Genomic DNA, 17,228 nt, shown 5'->3' with positions numbered 1-17,228 from the left:
TTAGCTTAGCTTGATAAAAGCATAAACAAATGGAACGAACCCTGTGGTCACACTCACACACTCTCTCTCTCTCTCTCTCTCTCTCTCTCTCTCTCTCTCTCACACACACACACACACACACACACACACACACACACACAGGAATAACGAGTGCTGTAACGTTACCTGCTGTCACGTTACCTCTCATAACTAACCTTAGCACAGAAGATCACACAATAGCTACGTTAGTGCTGTAAACTTTGAAATGTTTATGTGACACATGTTTCGCCTTGGTTGCTGGGGACGGGTGTGTGACGCGGTTTGACGCGTTTGACGTATCCATGTGATTCCCCTTCCCTTGAGTGTGACAGAGCTCTCAAGCTGGCAAGCTGGCAAGCTGGCAAGAGGAAACGTGAAGCGAGTCATGCCGGCGGCATAAGTTATAAACAATGCGTGACAATTATACTCGAATGTTGTGTGTGATCATTTCATCTCAAACGCGATACAAAAAATAGGCTACTTTTTACCATCGTCATCGCTCCAAGTGGCACCCATTTCTCCTCCTCCGATTCATCCGTGTCAGAACGCTGTGAAGGGGAGCCTTCGTAGCAACAACAAAAACGCTGGCGTCTTCCTCGCCATCGTCGCCAGCCGAGAACTCTGGATCGGACTCTGTTTCGACCACAGGCTCCACCCATAAATACTAAACTAGCGGGTTGCTTTTATCAGTTTGACTTGAAACAATGTCACAGGCTGGGAAAGTGTCTGATGTAATGTAAACAGCCAAAACATGAAAGTACGTCCGAGTACGTCTTTGGCACAGAACGCCATTGTAAAAAGTACGTCCGAGTACGTCTTTGGCAGAGAATGAGTTAACAACCTGCCTGCTCTGACCAGACAACTATAATGGGCTCGTTCTATGAGATTTGGGGTACATTCGGGTACATGATTTACTTTAGCACATAGCCTACACAACAAGGTTCTTTGTTGGCAATGTTTATTGACAAAAACACACTGGCAGATACATACCAAATGGCTCAAAGTAAATCTATCAAAAGTCTCAAATCTGTCAGCATTTAGCTTATGTTATTGCAATATCTTAGGTTGAACAACTGATGATCAGCAATATTCTCACAGTAATATGCACATGGGAATCAAAACGTAGCATTCATTTTCACAAATAATTTGACCAAGGGACAATGTGCCTCTGTTCTGTTGTGCTGTTCCTGCTCCACCATGGTACTCCGACGGCCATCCCTTGAAGAAACAAACGACACCGTGTTATATTAATTACTATAACATAACGCCACCAAATTTCAGTTAAAGTAGGCTATAACGGTGCTCATACGTTAGCACACGATGCTAATCGAGCTAGCGTTAGCTTACAAACATGAGCATCACTCAAACAGTCCAACGAGTCCAACATAGCAGAGCACCAAGTGTGCGACCAAATCCACCTCAGTTATCAATTTTAGAGTTTGCCCAGAGATAAGTATAATAGCAGTTTACCTTGTGGAGGCTTAGCAGCAGCTAGCAGGCTGGAGACTCACACCAGCTACTCAGGCACAATGCACCAGGATCACACCACACCATGGTCTCTTGGCCAGGCCCCGGACAAGACGGTGGTCGGCTGGCTGGACTCCTACTCGCCCATACCTTCGGACTAAAAGTTATTATATTTGTTGTCCTGGACCATTTCACCACTGCAACCAGCCAGCCAGCGAGCAAGCTAGCAAACAGAAGCGAACAACAAGATGGCAGTCGTTCAAGCCTGTGAGACAAATTCGGAAACTCCCCCGGCAGCCGCTAGGGGCAGCCGCCCCCTCCTCCTTCTTCTTCTTCTACTAGTGTTTTAACAGCCCTCTCTCCCCGTACTTCCGTGTAAAGTTAATCCATTCAACCAATCAACGATGAGCAGGAAGCGGGAGATTCAAGCCTCATTTTCTGCTATCAAAACCCAATGGGTGACGTCACGCTGACATTGTCCAGATTATTATTATACAGTCAATGCCTATATCCCTAGCTAGGCCCTTTCCCATAGACCCCCCCTTCCCACACCACACCCGTCTCACCACACACACACACACTCACGCACGCACGCACGCACGCACGCACACACACACACACACACACACACACACACACACACACACACACACACATACACACACACACACACACATACACACACACACACACACACACACACACACACACACACAGATAAGTAAAAATAACTTATATAAAGTAATAACAGTCTTTACTCTCTCTCTCTCTCTCCATAACCCCTCTCTCTCTCTATCTCCATAACCTCTCTCTCTCTCTCTCTCTCTCTCCCTCCCTCTCTCTCTCCAGAGTCTGTGAGGCTGGTGAATGGGACCAGTCTGTGCTCAGGCAGACTGGAGGTGAAGTCTAACCATTCGTGGTCCTCAGTGTGTGAAGCTGACTTTGACCAGCAGGATGCAGAGGTGGTCTGTAGGGAGCTTGGCTGTGGGGCTCCTTCAGTCCTCCAGGGCGCGCTCTATGGAGAAGTGGAGGCTCCATTGTGGATTAAAGAGTTCCAGTGTGAAGGCAATGAGTCTGTTCTTCAGGACTGTGGAAGCGCAGGCTCAGCTAGAAACACCTGCTCACCTGGCAAAGCTGTTGGACTCACCTGCTCAGGTAGAGGAGGAGCTGCAGCTTGGATTTTGCTTCATTTCTGTGTAATCAAAGTAACTTTACTTATTTTACTAAATTTATCTCTTGTCTCTGTTCAGCTTATGATGTCAGGTTGGTGGGAGGAGCCAGCCGCTGTGGTGGTGAACTGGAGATGAAACACAATGGAGACTGGAAACCAGTGGGTGGCTGGTACTTTAACTGGGGCCGGAAGTCAGCAGCTGTAGTGTGCAGACAGCTGGACTGTGGCTCTGCTGTTTCAACAGAACGAAGAGAGAATTCCTCAGAAAGATCTGTATGGAGGATTCAACCTCGCTGTGATGGGTCTGAGTCTGCTCTGAGGGAGTGTGTAGAAATGAACGGTTCATTTAATAGCTCTTCCAGCCTGGAGCTGATCTGCTCAGGTAACACTGACCAGTGATATCACATCCTCAGCTGCTTCTACAGTGACAGGCTGCTCTATGACTCCTCTGTGTTACAATGTAACAGTTTTCTGTATTACAATGTAACAGTTTTCTGTATTACAATGTAACAGTTTTCTGTATTACATTTGAATGTAGCAGTTCTCTGTATTACATATGAATGTAGCAGTTCTCTGTATTACATGTAGCAGTTCAATCGATAACAGTGAATGAAAATAATATTTATTACAATAGTGAATGAATGATGCATTACAGAAAATATGATAATAATTAGGTATTGTTAATAGTCTTTGGTGCTTAGACACCACAGGGAGATACTGAGATAGAGCTGCATCAGCCATGAGCAGCAGCCAGATAGATCCCCCTGTAGAGTCTAGATGGTGGTGGTGTTGGTGATGCCCCTCCTTCTGAAACTGATGAGACTTCAGACTGAAGAATCTGATGGGTTTGCGAAAACTGGGTGGAGAATGGGAGGCGAAGGGTGCGAGACTGTCAGCAGCAAGGTTGGGAGGCTGAATGAATAGAAACAAGCATATTTAATAGGACAACAGCCATGTGATAGGCTTACGATGAAGGCTGAAAAGCAATGTGATAGGCTTACAATGTGTGGGGGTGAGAGATGATGTGACGCTATGCTATTGGATAAAAGAGACCAGGCGGCAAACAGCTGATTATTCAATTGAAGCCCGGAAGTTGACAGGCTATTGTGAGCATGTGAGCATATTTGAAGGGGTGGAGAAATAAGGAGTGAACTGAGGAAGTGTAAAGTGCAGATTATAGTCTTCCTGACTGAACCTCCGTTAGAACTTCATTTCTCAGTAGTAGCAGTTATCTGTATTATATGAATGTGGCAGTTCTCTGTATTACATGTGAATGTAGCAGTTCTCTGTCTTGTACAGTGGCTGCTAACAGACAAAGCCTGTCATCTTTCAGCCATCACTGTTCATCACTTATACAAAACAGATGAGATGAGGAGAAAACAGTCAGTTTCTCACTGAAGAAGGAGGCATTAGGATATCAGTAACATGTATTCTCTAGTCTCCATCATCTATCTGTTTACAGATCTGCTGGTTCAGCCAATCATCTCCCTCTCTGTTTACAGACCTGCTGGTTCAGCCAATCATCTCCGTCTCTTCCATGGATGGGGTCTCCGAGCCTCAGCAGCAGGGGCTTCAGGTGTTCAGGGGCTCCAGCTTCACCATCAGCTGCTCCATCCAGCTACAGTACCCAGGAGGCTCCTTCCACCTCACCTCCAGCAACACAGCACACGACTACATCCTGCCAGCTGTCAATCACTCTGCCTCCCACACAGCAGACAACCACACCCAACCAGCTGTCAATCACTCTGACCTCAACACAGCAGACAACCACACCCAGCCAGCTGTCAATCACTCTACCCTCAACATAGCAGACAACCAGACCCAGCCAGCTGTCAATCAGTCTGCCCTCAACATCGCAGACAACCACACCCAGCCAGCTGTCAATCACTCTGCCCACTTCCCGTTTCCTGTTGCAGACCATGCCCACCAAGGGAGCTACAGCTGTGTTTACCACGTCTATGTGTTCTCTCATAACTTCTCCTCTGAGAGCCAGCCCCTCTCTCTCACTGTCTCAGGTAACCTGAATAATCTGAAGGTCAATCCAACAGGAATATGTGCAGTGTTAACAATCCATTTGATCATTTCAACAAGACATGAGAGTTAATGAGAGAATCAGCAGGCTTTACTTGAAAATCTGAAAACTGCAGATATGTGACTTTTGTCCAACAACATCAATATAATCTTTAGAGTGTATCAGATGACCATATTATCTCAGAACTCAATCAAACAGAGATGTTAAAGTGACCTTCACTTAGAGAATTAAATTTACAACCTGGACCTTATTTTCAGCTTGGTTTATGTTGCCTTTGTAACACAGGTGAATTGAACATTCTGCCATAAACACTCATCTATCCACAGTCCTGTATAATGATTGGACAAGCAAAACTGTCAAATCAAACACCTGAGCCAATCAGCTGCAGGCTCTTCACCCAGAACATCATTTTCTGAAAATGATTCAGTGTAGAGCTACAACGTGCCGCGCAACGGCCTGGAACAGAGGCCGATAGGGAATGTGCTATACCTGCATTTACGTCCTACCTTGAGAGTGAATCCGCAGTCTACTGAACATAATGGCATCCCATTGAATTTTAATTGAGTTTCATTGACTTTATCATGGGCCATTCACTGTACTATGTAAGCAGCGATGCTCTGAGCAGCACTCTGAGTATGACCACCTCGACCTGAGCGCGGAGTGCGGTCCCGGTTTGCAGAGCTCCGCCTCCTGCTGCCCGCCTGGAGTATGTCCGGGGCTTTAGCCTCAACTTGTACATGTAAACCTCCGAGGACCAAGTAGATGTGCTTTAAGTTACTGTAACATGTAATCCTCTGACAGGAGAAACGTACCACATTCTCATCCTGTTCATATGCCTGAAGGAGGAGATTCTCCAAAAGCATAATATGTCAAAAATGGGGTGATGCTCGTTCCCTCAGAACAGTTTGTTCAGGGAAGGGCACACGTGTGCTATGTCTGTATCCCCCTCCCATGATTTTAATTTGACATGGGGGTAGAAGGGAGAGAAACCCCCAGAAAGGATGGGGGGAATCCATTGCACGCTCCAGACATTGTAATGTGGGGACAAGGAGCGTTCTTATCGAGATGCTCCCATTCCCTTACAACCCCAATCCAAGTCCTTTGGACCGCCTCACATTCTGTTTCAGAAAAAAATGGGGGAGGGGAACAATCCTGAGAACATTTTTGAAGAAGCGAAAAGGGGCACAAGGTCCCTTAAGCCCATTGTGCAATATCTGCCACCGACATGCTTCTCAACAGGTTTTACGCGGGGACGAACAGTTGAGTGTCCTTCTGATGCCCGCCGTGCCTAAAAACACATGGGATTCTTTGTATTGATAATAGGCGGTGTGCCATCTCTTCTGAACAGGTCTCTGTAAGGAGGGAAATAAGTCCCCTCTTAGGGAATAGCCCCCTTTGAGCAAGAAGCTATCCAGAGATCCTGATTTAAGGGGGATTTAGGTGGTCAAGCACGCAAATCACTGACCTCCCCCGCCCCCCTCCTTTGTGACAGCTCCACTTCTCATTTAAAGATCACTACTCAGCCTTGTGTGGTGGTGCCTCGTTCTAATTGGACAACCAATTGGTGAATATGACAGATCCAGGATTGGCGCACGTCACCCGATTATTGGCCGTAAGGGGAGTACAAACCGCTTCCTCCAATGGGACTTTGAAAAATAGCTTCTTTCTCTTATAAAGGTCTATCAACTTGCACGCGGGGGCCGCTTTGAAAAGGGAGGGGAGGCGTCATCCCTTGTCAAGGGGAAGCCTTGCCCTTCTGACGGCTCTGCTGTGACGCGAGGGCACGGAGAGAAACTGTTGTTTTTCAAGCGGGGTCGCTCGCTCATATGCAAATAATGCTGTGTTTCTTCACTTACTGTGTCTAGAACGGAGGGGTTGAGTCTACTCCGCTCGCATGGGAAGCGGGCGGAACTCTAGCCGTTGAGGGAGGGAGAAAGCTTCTTTGGAGCGGCCAATGAGAAGGCCTGGAGACGTTGAGTCGATCCGGTCCGCTTTCGTTGTAATGGAAGTGAATAGCATTTTAAGCTCCTTCGTCGCTCCTCTTCTGATTGGTCGAGGGGTTCGAAGGGCCCTGTGGCCAATGAGAAGGCTTGCTTTGAGCTAAGGTTTATATGTCTCAAAAAACCGTGACGCTTAATAACGCTGAAAACGAAAATAAAAATGAAGTTTATGAGCGGTTATCAGTGGGGAAAAGTGTAATTTCCTGCGGTGTGGAAGCTGTAGCATTTATTAGGAAAAAACTATTTATTTCCACACATATATATACGGGCGAAAAACTGCAGATTGGCCAGTTCCAACTCGCCTCTGATTGGCCAGTTTTCCTGGCCAACAGGGCACAGCGCGTCACCCCTCCCAGGATGCGGAATCACAAGACGAGTCCAATGGTCCAAAAAGCGGATCTCTAGCATCTTCCGTTCGCGAGATACGCGCGAAAAACTGCAGATTGGCCAGTTTCAAATTGGCCAACTCGCCTCTGATTGGCCAGTTTTCCTGGCCAACAGCGCACACCGCGTCACCCCTCCCAAGATGCGGAATCATGAGCCGAGTCCAGCGGTCCAAAAAGCGGGTCTCTAGCACCTTCCGTTCGCGAGATACGGGCGAAAAACTGCAGATTGGCCAGTTCCAACTCGCCTCTGATTGGCCAGTTTTCCTGGCCAACAGGGCACAGCGCATCACCCCTCCCAGGATGCGGAATCATGAGACGAGTCCAACGGTCCAAAAAGCGGGTCTCTAGCACCTTCCGTTCGCGAGATACGGGCGAAAAACTGCAGATTGGCCAGTTCCAACTCGCCTCTGATTGGCCAGTTTTCCTGGCCAACAGGGCACAGCGCGTATATATATATATATATATACATATATATATACACACCGGTATATATAAACTGAATCATTCTCAGAAATGTATGTTCTGGGTGACCAGCACAACATAAACCAAGCTGAAAATAAAGTCCACGTTGTAATATATATATATTTTTAAATTCTCCTTTAAGGCAACATGAACTTTATATTTAATGGGAGCTGTTGTCCTCATGATGTCATGTGATCTGATGTGATGATTCTGGATGTGTTTCAGACTATCCAACACATGTCACCATCAGAATCGTTGTCATGCTACTGACTGTAATGTTGGTGGTCACTGGCCTCGGTTTCTACTGCAAGGTACAGAACATCTTTATTCATTATAGCAGGGGTTTGTAATATTTTGTGCACTGCTTGCGGACCGGTTTAGTATTGACAAAATTGTTTCAGTCTGGTTTAATATTGACAGAATTGTTGCAGATCAGTTTAGCATTGACAATATTGTTGCAGACCGGTTTAGTATTGACAATATTGTTGCAGACTGGTTTAGTATTGACAATATTGTTGCAGACCGCTTTAGTATTGACAATATTGTTGCAGACTGGTTTAGTATTGACAAAATTGTTGCAGACCGGTTTAGTATTAACAATATTGTTTCAGACCAGTTTAGTATTGACAAGATTGTTGCAAACTGGTTTAGTATTGACAATATTGTTGCAGACCGGTTTAGTATTGACAATATTGTTGCAGTCTGGTTTAGTATTGACAATATTGTTGCAGACCGGTTTAGTATTGACAATTGTTGCAGTCTGGTTTAGTATTGACAAAATTGTTGCAGACCGGTTTAGTATTAACAATATTGTTTCAGACCAGTTTAGTATTGACAAGATTGTTGCAGTCTGGTTTAGTATTGACAATATTGTTGCAGACCGGTTTAGTATTGACAATATTGTTGCAGTCTGGTTTAGTATTGACAAAATTGTTGCAGACCGGTTTAGTATTGACAATATTGTTGCAGACCGGTTTAGTATTGACAATATTGTTGCAGACCGGCCGACGCAGGGGGGAATTTAAGGATGGATTTGATGGATATTAGTGCACAGATATCACTGAATCATGGGAGCCCTGCAACAAGAAAGATGGTCCCATCGAGGGGTGCTGAGAGACAGCCACACATGAAGCATGTTCCTTATATCCAGTCTTTTCCATTGATGGCAGAAAAGTAATGTTTTCAGTGCTTTTGCTCTATCTCAGGCTATTCAGCCTTTGATCCAGAATGCCTTGGCAGAGATGTTATGTCAAACATACTTTTCAGCCCACCAACGCCATTTGCAAGCAACTTGTCGCCAGCCTCTGCTGTCTGTGTGTTATCATCATTAGGTCTCATTTAATCTCCCCTCCCTCTTCAGAAGAAATTCTCAAGTTTGTTTTTTATGCACTAAACTAACAAGATGCAACATGCATTCAGCGGGTCATGACGGTCAGACTGATGACCTCACGTGTGTGTTGTGGGTGTGACAGGGTTGAGGAAAGGTGCAGCTGCACCATGTCACAGCACAGACAGACTGTGCCAAGTTCAATGTAATAATTAATGCACAAATAATATAATATAATTGTATCTTTATTTTTTATGTTTCCCCCCTTCTGAATCAGACAGTTTCCTCACGGCCAGGTAGCAAATGCTTTGCGGCCCAGGGGTTGGGAAGCGCTGCAGTATAGAGGATTGGGTTAAATTAAGTAATTTGACTGTATATTTTTAGCTAGAAGAGAGGTGTGATGATCCAGTAACAGAGGTGGCTGCTGTTATGTCTCTCCAGGTCACCAGGGGGCAGAGGCCAGCAAGAGAGGGGGACATTGAGCTGGTTTATTACAACGTCGGTGGTTCCGCTGCTGAATGCAGGCCAGATTACTATAACCTGGATGGTGCTGAAGGAAGAGAGGAGAACATCGAGCTGGATAGCCTTGTTGGTTCCAGTGCTGACGGAACAGAGGAGAACATTGAGCTGGATTATGATGATGTGGGTGGTTCCAGTGCTGACGGAACAGAGGAGGACATTGAGCTGGATTATGATGATGTGGGTGGTCCCAGTGCTGAAGGAAGAGAAGAGAACATCGAGCTGGATTATGATGGTGTGGGTGGTGCCAGTGCTGAAAGAAGAGAAAAGAACATTGAGCTGGATTATGATGATGTGGGTGGTTCCAGAGCTGAAGGAAGGGAGGATGACATTGACCTGGATTATGATGACCTGGGTGGTCCCAGTGCTGAAAGAAGAGAGGAGAACATTGAGCTGGATTATGATGACCTGGGTGGTCCCATTGCTGAAGGAAGAGAGGAGGACATTGAGCTGGATTATGATGACCTGGGTGGTCCCAGTACTGAAGGAAGAGAGGAGGACATTGAGCTGGATTATGATGACCTGGGTGGTCCCAGTGTTGACGGAAGAGAGGAGGACATTGAGCTGGATTATGGAGTCCAGGGTACAGATTAGGATCTCCAAGGAGTTTGTCTCACTTCCTCTCAGCCTGAAGATCTGAGGCTGGAAAGCTTGTTTCTCTGTGTAAATCTCTGTACAATAGATCATGATGTGCTTAAATGTGTTGATTTAGATGTGTGAGCTTAGTGTTGACTGAGTCCTCCTTCAGTCTAAAACAGCTCTGTATCCAGTTAGATTTAACACAGCTCATTCAACACACAACAAGGCCGAATACAAAACACCCCTCCAGATCCACTTTGATAGACATAATTTTGACCAACAGACCACTCAAATATCCCCAAAGTGGGGTATTCGCTCAAGGCATCAGTGATCACTGCCCTATAGGATGTATCAGACAAATAAAAATTAGTAAATCTAAAAGTAACTATATAAGAAAACGTTACTTTAAGCACTTTGTAGAGCAGGGCTTTTTGCATGATCTTTATTACGCGGATCTAGAGAGGCTGTGTCTAATTCCTGATGCTGAATTAGCCTCAGCTCATTTTTCTTTTGTTTTCAACTTAGTAGCTGATAGGCACGCGCCGTATAAAAATCTAAGAGTGAAAAATCGCTCCAGTCCCTGGTTCACACAGTCTGTGAAATCTGCCCTACGTCTCAGGGACTCAGCCTGGTCCAATGCCAGATCTTCTGGTAATTCAGCAGACTGGTGCCACTTCAGGATGAGAAGAAATAAATGCACTGCCGTAATCAGAAAGGCCAAATCTGATTATTACTTAGCCTCACTCAATGATTCCCAGCAAAATTCAGCAAAATTTTGGAAAATAGTGAAATCTTTAAAACATGCACCTAGTTCCGCCCTTCCCCCTCAGATCACCGGCGAGCACGGTTCTATCACCGATAAACAGCAAATGTGTGACGCCTTCAATCGTCATTTCAGCTCTGCCGGGTTTGCATTTGAAAGGTCATTGGCCAATTCGACTTCCGCAACAACATTACCCCCTGTTCCACCCTCCTTGGATCCTTTGATTCCCCCTCTCTTCCACGACCGATTCTCTCTCAGCCCGATTAGCATTAGTGAAGTTCAAAAGGCATTGTCTAAATTAAACGTTAAGAAATCAAAAGGAGAGGATGATATTGCCCCCTTCTTTCTTCGCCTTAGCGCACAACTGATCGCCTCCCCGATTGCGCATTTATTTAATTTAACATTTACTTCGGGCGAAATTCCTTCCATTTGGAAATTCGCTCAAATCATACCTTTATTTAAAGGTGGCGACCCGAGTATTCTTGACAATTACCGTCCAATCTCCAAATTATGTTGTCTTGCTAAAGTCCTGGAAGCTCTAGTAAACGAGCAGCTTCGAATATTCATGGACTCTTACAGTGTTCTTCAAACGCAGCAATCAGGTTTTAGACCAAAATATAGCACAATAACGGCTTCCTCTCTTGTAATAAACGACATACAAAACTGTCTTGATGCCCGCCAGCACTGCGCGGCTATCTTTATTGATCTGTCAAAGGCGTTTGACACGGTAGACCACAATATACTTCTGAGTAAACTGTCCTCCATTGGCTTAGACAGACAATCAGTCACATGGTTCTCCAATTACCTCACGGGGAGAAAACAGTCCATAGTTACAGACAGTACGCGGTCTAACACTCTTCCTATTAATAAAGGGGTCCCTCAAGGTTCTATCTCAGGCCCAACCCTGTTCACGCTCTATATAAATAACATTCTCTTTCCTAGTGAGCTCTGTAATGTCCATTACTATGCAGACGATACAATCTTATATTGTGTCGGGGATACCCCCGCCCAGGCCGTCGCAAGCTTACAATCTGCCTTCAATGCTTTTCAAAATTCCCTGTTTAACCTCAAATTGGTTCTAAATTCCAAAAAGACAAAATGGATGCTTTTTTCCAGGTCCCCTTCCATCATGGACAGCCTTAGCATAGTAACCCTACAAGGCGAAGCTATTGAAATTGTTGAATCCTATAAATACCTTGGTATCTGGGTGGATAGCAAACTATCCTTCAATGAGCATATTGAGCACCTTGTAAAAAAACTTAGGAGGAAAGTTGGATTCTTGTACAGAAATAAGTCATGTTTCTCTGCATCCTCTAGAAAACAATTGGTTCAATCTTCAATACTGTCTGTTTTTGACTATGGTGATATTGTGTATATGCATGCCTCATCTTCTGCCTTGAAGTCACTTGACGCCGTGTATCACAGCGCGCTGCGCTTCATAACTGGAGATAAATTTCTTACTCACCACTGTGTTCTGTACGAAAAGGTGTGTTGGCCCTCTCTTTCAGTCAGAAGAGAACAGCACTGTCTTTTGTTTATTTATAAAGCCCTAATCGGTCAGCTTCCTCCATATCTGTGTTCACTTCTCACTCATGCAAGCAATCGCAACGGCACACGCTCACAGTCTTACATCAGGCTGCGTGTCCCGCGTGTGAGGACCGAGCAAGGAAAGACTGCTTTCTCGTACTATGCACCGGTCAAATGGAATTCACTGCAGGACATTATAAAATTGGATCAATTACTTCCTCTGGTCTCGTTCAAGGCACTCCTTCGCGACACCTTATGTGAGAGATGCACATGTTTTTAGCTAATTGTTCTATTGTCGACGGACTCTAGTTGCAATTTGCTCTGTTTTGATTTCTACTTGCTTTAAATTGACCTTGTTGTTTTGATTGTTCTTATCACTTGTCCTGTTTGTCTGAAACTTTTTGTATATGTACTTTTGTAGCAGGGCACTCTTGAAAATGAGGGCTTGCTCTCAAGAGGCTTCCCTGGGTAAATAAAGGAAATCAATCAATCAATCAATGTTCTGTGAAGCTTCAGTCAGCAGACTTGAGGGAGGAAAAGCAAACTTGTATCTTCATGAGTTGTACTGACTGACTGTGACGGTCCCAACCTCCACCCACTTTACCACACAGGACAGGAGAGGAGAGGAGAAGAGAGGGGGAGGAGAGAGACAGAGGGAAGAGAGGAGGAGAGGGGAGAAGAGAAAGGTGGAGAGGGGAGGCGAGGAGAGAGGGCAGGAGGGAGAGGAGAGAGACAGAGGGGAGAGAGGAGGAGAGGGGAAGAGGGGAGGAGGAGAAGGGAGAAGTGAGAGAGCGAGAGAGAGAGAGGGGGGAGAGAGAGCGACGTGTGTGTGTGTGTGTGTGTGTGTGTGTGTGTGTGTGTGTGTGTGAGAGAGAGAGGGTTGATGAGATGCTGGTGTTGGGTCCGTCAGCTAATTGCTAAACACATCTGCAACACTCATTTGTGTATTGCTTTATTTTGTTATTATTGGTTCTTATAAATCAATGGTCACCAACCACTTAACTTCTATTTGGAATTGTTTTAATTGATTTGTTTTATATCTTGTATCTTTTATCATCATCATTATACTATAGTCTTATTGATTTTTTTGTATATCTTGTATCTTTTATTAGCTGTACGTATACATTATTGTTTATTTGATTGTTTTCTTTTATCTTATATATTTGTTATTATTCTATATGTTTTATACTAAACATAATTGTTTTCTTCAAGTTTAAATATTATAATACAGTATATTAATTTAGTTACTGTACATAACACTTCTACCCTGTAAACACCTTGTGTAACTTCAACTTTAAAAAAAGATTATGATTTTGCTTGAATTAAACGTTTGCATGATCTGATCTTGATGAGCTCAGGGTCAAGAAACCCAGTTAAAAGCCCTCAAACTTTTCGACTCCACTGCTGAAAATATTGCTTTTTAAAGAGATCGGTGTTTTATAGCTTTTTTCATACAATGGTTTATTTTATTTTATTACATGATGAGTAGCTTTGTTTACACTGTACAACTGTTGTATATAAGTGAGGTTGTGGTGTTGTACTGTAATACTGTATCGTCACGACCGAATCACAGCCGTGCTGATATACAGGACAACAGCACTCCCTATCATGTTATTTTGATTCATTATATTTTCTCTGATTTGATTTTTATTCTTTGTAACAAACAAAAAAACTGAATAAAGAGGAAAAGTGTTTGAGGAAAAGGAAGTGTCCTGCCAAGTGTGTCCCAGCCTATCTGCAGTGGAGGAAGTCAGTATGTGTGTCCTGCTGAGTGTGTCCCAGCCTATCTGCAGTGGAGGAAGTCAGTATGTGTGTCCTGCTGAGAGTGTCCCAGCCTATCTGCAGTGGAGGAAGTCAGTCTGTGTGTCCTGTTGAGTGTGTCCCAGCCTATCTGCAGTGGAGGAAGACAGTCTGTGTGTCCTGCTGAGTGTATCCCAGCCTATCTGCAGTGGAGGAAGTCAGTCTGTCCTGCTGAGTGTGTCCCAGCCTATCTGCAGTGGAGGAAGACAGTCTGTGTGTCCTGCTGAGTGTGTCCCAGCCTATCTGCAGTGGAGGAAGACAGTCTGTGTGTCCTGCTGAGTGTGTCCCAGCCTATCTGCAGTGGAGGAAGTCAGTCTGTGTGTCCTGCTGAGTGTGTCCCAGCCTATCTGCAGTGGAGCAGGAAGTCAGTATGTGTGTCCTGCTGAGTATGTCCCGGCCTATCTGCAGTGGAGCAGGAAGTCAGTCTGTGTGTCCTGCTGAGTGTGTCCCAGCCTATCTGCAGTGGAAGAAGTCAGTCTGTGTGTCCTGCTGAGTGTGTCCCAGCCTATCTGCAGTGGAGAAAGTCAGTCTGTGTGTCCTGCTGAGTGTGTCCCAGCCTATCTGCAGTGGAGGAAGTCAGTCTGTGTGTCCTGCTGAGTGTGTCCCAGCCTATCTGCAGTGGAGCAGGAAGTCAGTATGTGTGTCCTGCTGAGTGTGTCCCAGCCTATCTGCAGTGGAGCAGGAAGTCAGTCTGTGTGTCCTGCTGAGTGTGTCCCAGCCTATCTGCAGTGGAGGAAGACAGTCTGTAGCTGTGTCCCAATTCAGCGGCCACGGCCTCCGTCGGCCGCGGCCTACAGAGGTCTGTCCTCTGCGGACCAGTCAGGGGAGTGCGCGGCCTTGAGACGTTGAGTGAAACGAGACGGTCTAGCCTACTACTGCTGTGTCTAGCTGTTCACGCCCCCACAATGGTTTCCTTAGCAACCAGTTGACAGTGCGAGCGAATCTGGGAGTCCCATCTCCCGCACCGAACTGTCTCAAAAGTTTAAGGCATGAACAGACAGCCTAATAACATGGAGCCAGAGCAAATTGTTTTGCTGATAATTTTGTTATATTTTATGGAAGAGTTGGAGCTTCACCGCCGCGGCCACCGCATGATGTTTCTCAGGCTGGGAGAGGATGAGCAGGTAAATTATTGGTTAAGCTGTGTCACTTAATTTTTTGAGTGGCCCTGACCATGTGACCACCTTCGACCCTTCCTAGAGGGCTGACCGTGGGTAGCTACTGGGACGTAAGTTGGGGCTTGGCCAGCCCTGGCTGGGTCACCTGGGCCAGGGTGTATGATGTTGCGAGACCCGAAACATCCTATGACCCCAGGGTACATCACTGAGGATACGTCCCAGTTGCATCCATGCAATGTTTTTTCTTTATTAGCTTTCTAAATGTTAACGTGGTTTATATTTCTAATGTCAGTTAACTTTTCATTTCATATAGCCTAAGCCTAACCTTACAGGGTTTTTGCTATATATAGCCTAGATAGCTAGCTAGCCTCCCTCTCAAAGCCCATGGGAGAAAGTGACATGGCATATCGTATCTTGCTATTGTTTAACATGCTTTTCTTCTCCTTTCACCCCAGACCAGACCCCTATATGCAAGTCAAGTCAAGTCAAGTCAAGTCAAATTTATTTGTATAGCACATTTCATACACAGAGGCAATTCAAAGTGCTTCACATAAAATGGTTGACAGGAAAATAAAAGAATAAAATGAAGAGAATAAAATGGACATTTAAAAGCATCATTACAAAACTTTAAAAAAAGAGTATAAAAAGTGCATCAAGCAACAGGCGCAGCAGTTGCAAAAAGAGCTAAAAACATATAGAGGACTCATTGGGTTTGCATAATAGAATAAATAAATGTATCTATATTTAGTCCCCCGACATCATGACTATATAAGAAACATGACTACACACACACATAAAAATCAGGTCTAGGTACGGTGTCCTCTTTTAAGCTTCCCTTACGCGTCCATCCCTCCTGACGCATCACCTCACCCTCTTGTGAGTATATCCGTATTATGGAACCATCCCCCAGACCTGCATTTAGCAGTAATTGCAATCATCTATGTTCTAAAACCAATTGTATAATAGTGATTGAGAAACAGCTGTCAGCAGTTAAAAGCGACGGTAAACATATCTGAGGTCAGATCTGATCAGATCTGAGGTCTTCAGGCAATTTGTTCCAGCTAGCAGAAGCATAGTGGGTAAATGCGGCCTCCCATGATTTGATTTGATCCTAGGGACAGTTAATAAGCTGGACCCTGCTGACCTAAGAGGTCTAGACGGTTCGTAGTGTGGGAGCAATTCAGCTATGTATTTTGGGCTTAGGCCATTAAGTGATTTATAGACTAATAACAGTATTTTCAAATCTATTCTATGACACACTGGCAACCAGTGTAAGGACTTAAGAACTGGAGTGATATGATCAGCTTTCTTAGTCTTCGTTAGAACTCTAGCAGCAGCATTCTGAATGAGCTGAAGTTGCCTAAGTCCTTTTTGGAGAGACCAGAGAAAAGGCTATTGCAGTAGTCCTACTATAGATGAAGGCGTGACGCGGGGACGCGCAGGCGGAGCTCTTCACTCTGCCAAGCCGGGGAGAGTGGCTCTGTCATGGGTTGAGCAGTCCCGGAGTAACGTGACATTATTCTTGGCAGAAACAACTTCGATTTGCATACTTTAAATGAGTTTGCAGCCCAAGGACAACCCGAAAACAACTTATTGATCTATTAACGTCAGACGATGCCAGAATCACACAAAACCAAGCCGAAACACAGCCGGCATTCGGGTCAGCAGCGTGCCTGGTGACTTTTCCGGGGAAGTCCTCATGAGGTGGGGCGGAGCATGGAGGTCTGACTGTCACATACGTGATGTGATGGGCGGGTCTAGCATCCAATGGTGGTACGTGTTACATACTTACCCAGTAAAACATGTTTTTATTGGTCATTTAGACGCCAAAACCTGCCAGTAGATGGAGGATAATGGATATATTCCATTTATATTAAAAAGTAAAAATCATAAAAAATGGACTTGGTATATTTGTTGAACCATTTCTCTCCATTTGTCTGTCAAAGGGCTTGTTTTTTGAAGCCAATTTCTTGTTATTTGCTTCAGAGCTATTATGCGCAGTATCCTCACTAGGTATTTGTCATTTTTATTTTTTATTTCTTCCACCGTTCTGCCCAAC

This window comes from Poromitra crassiceps, assembly GCF_964638095.1.
Source record: "Poromitra crassiceps genome assembly, chromosome: 4".
Classification (NCBI taxonomy): Eukaryota; Metazoa; Chordata; class Actinopteri; order Beryciformes; family Melamphaidae; genus Poromitra; species Poromitra crassiceps.
Note: the sequence above shows the minus strand (reverse complement) of the source record.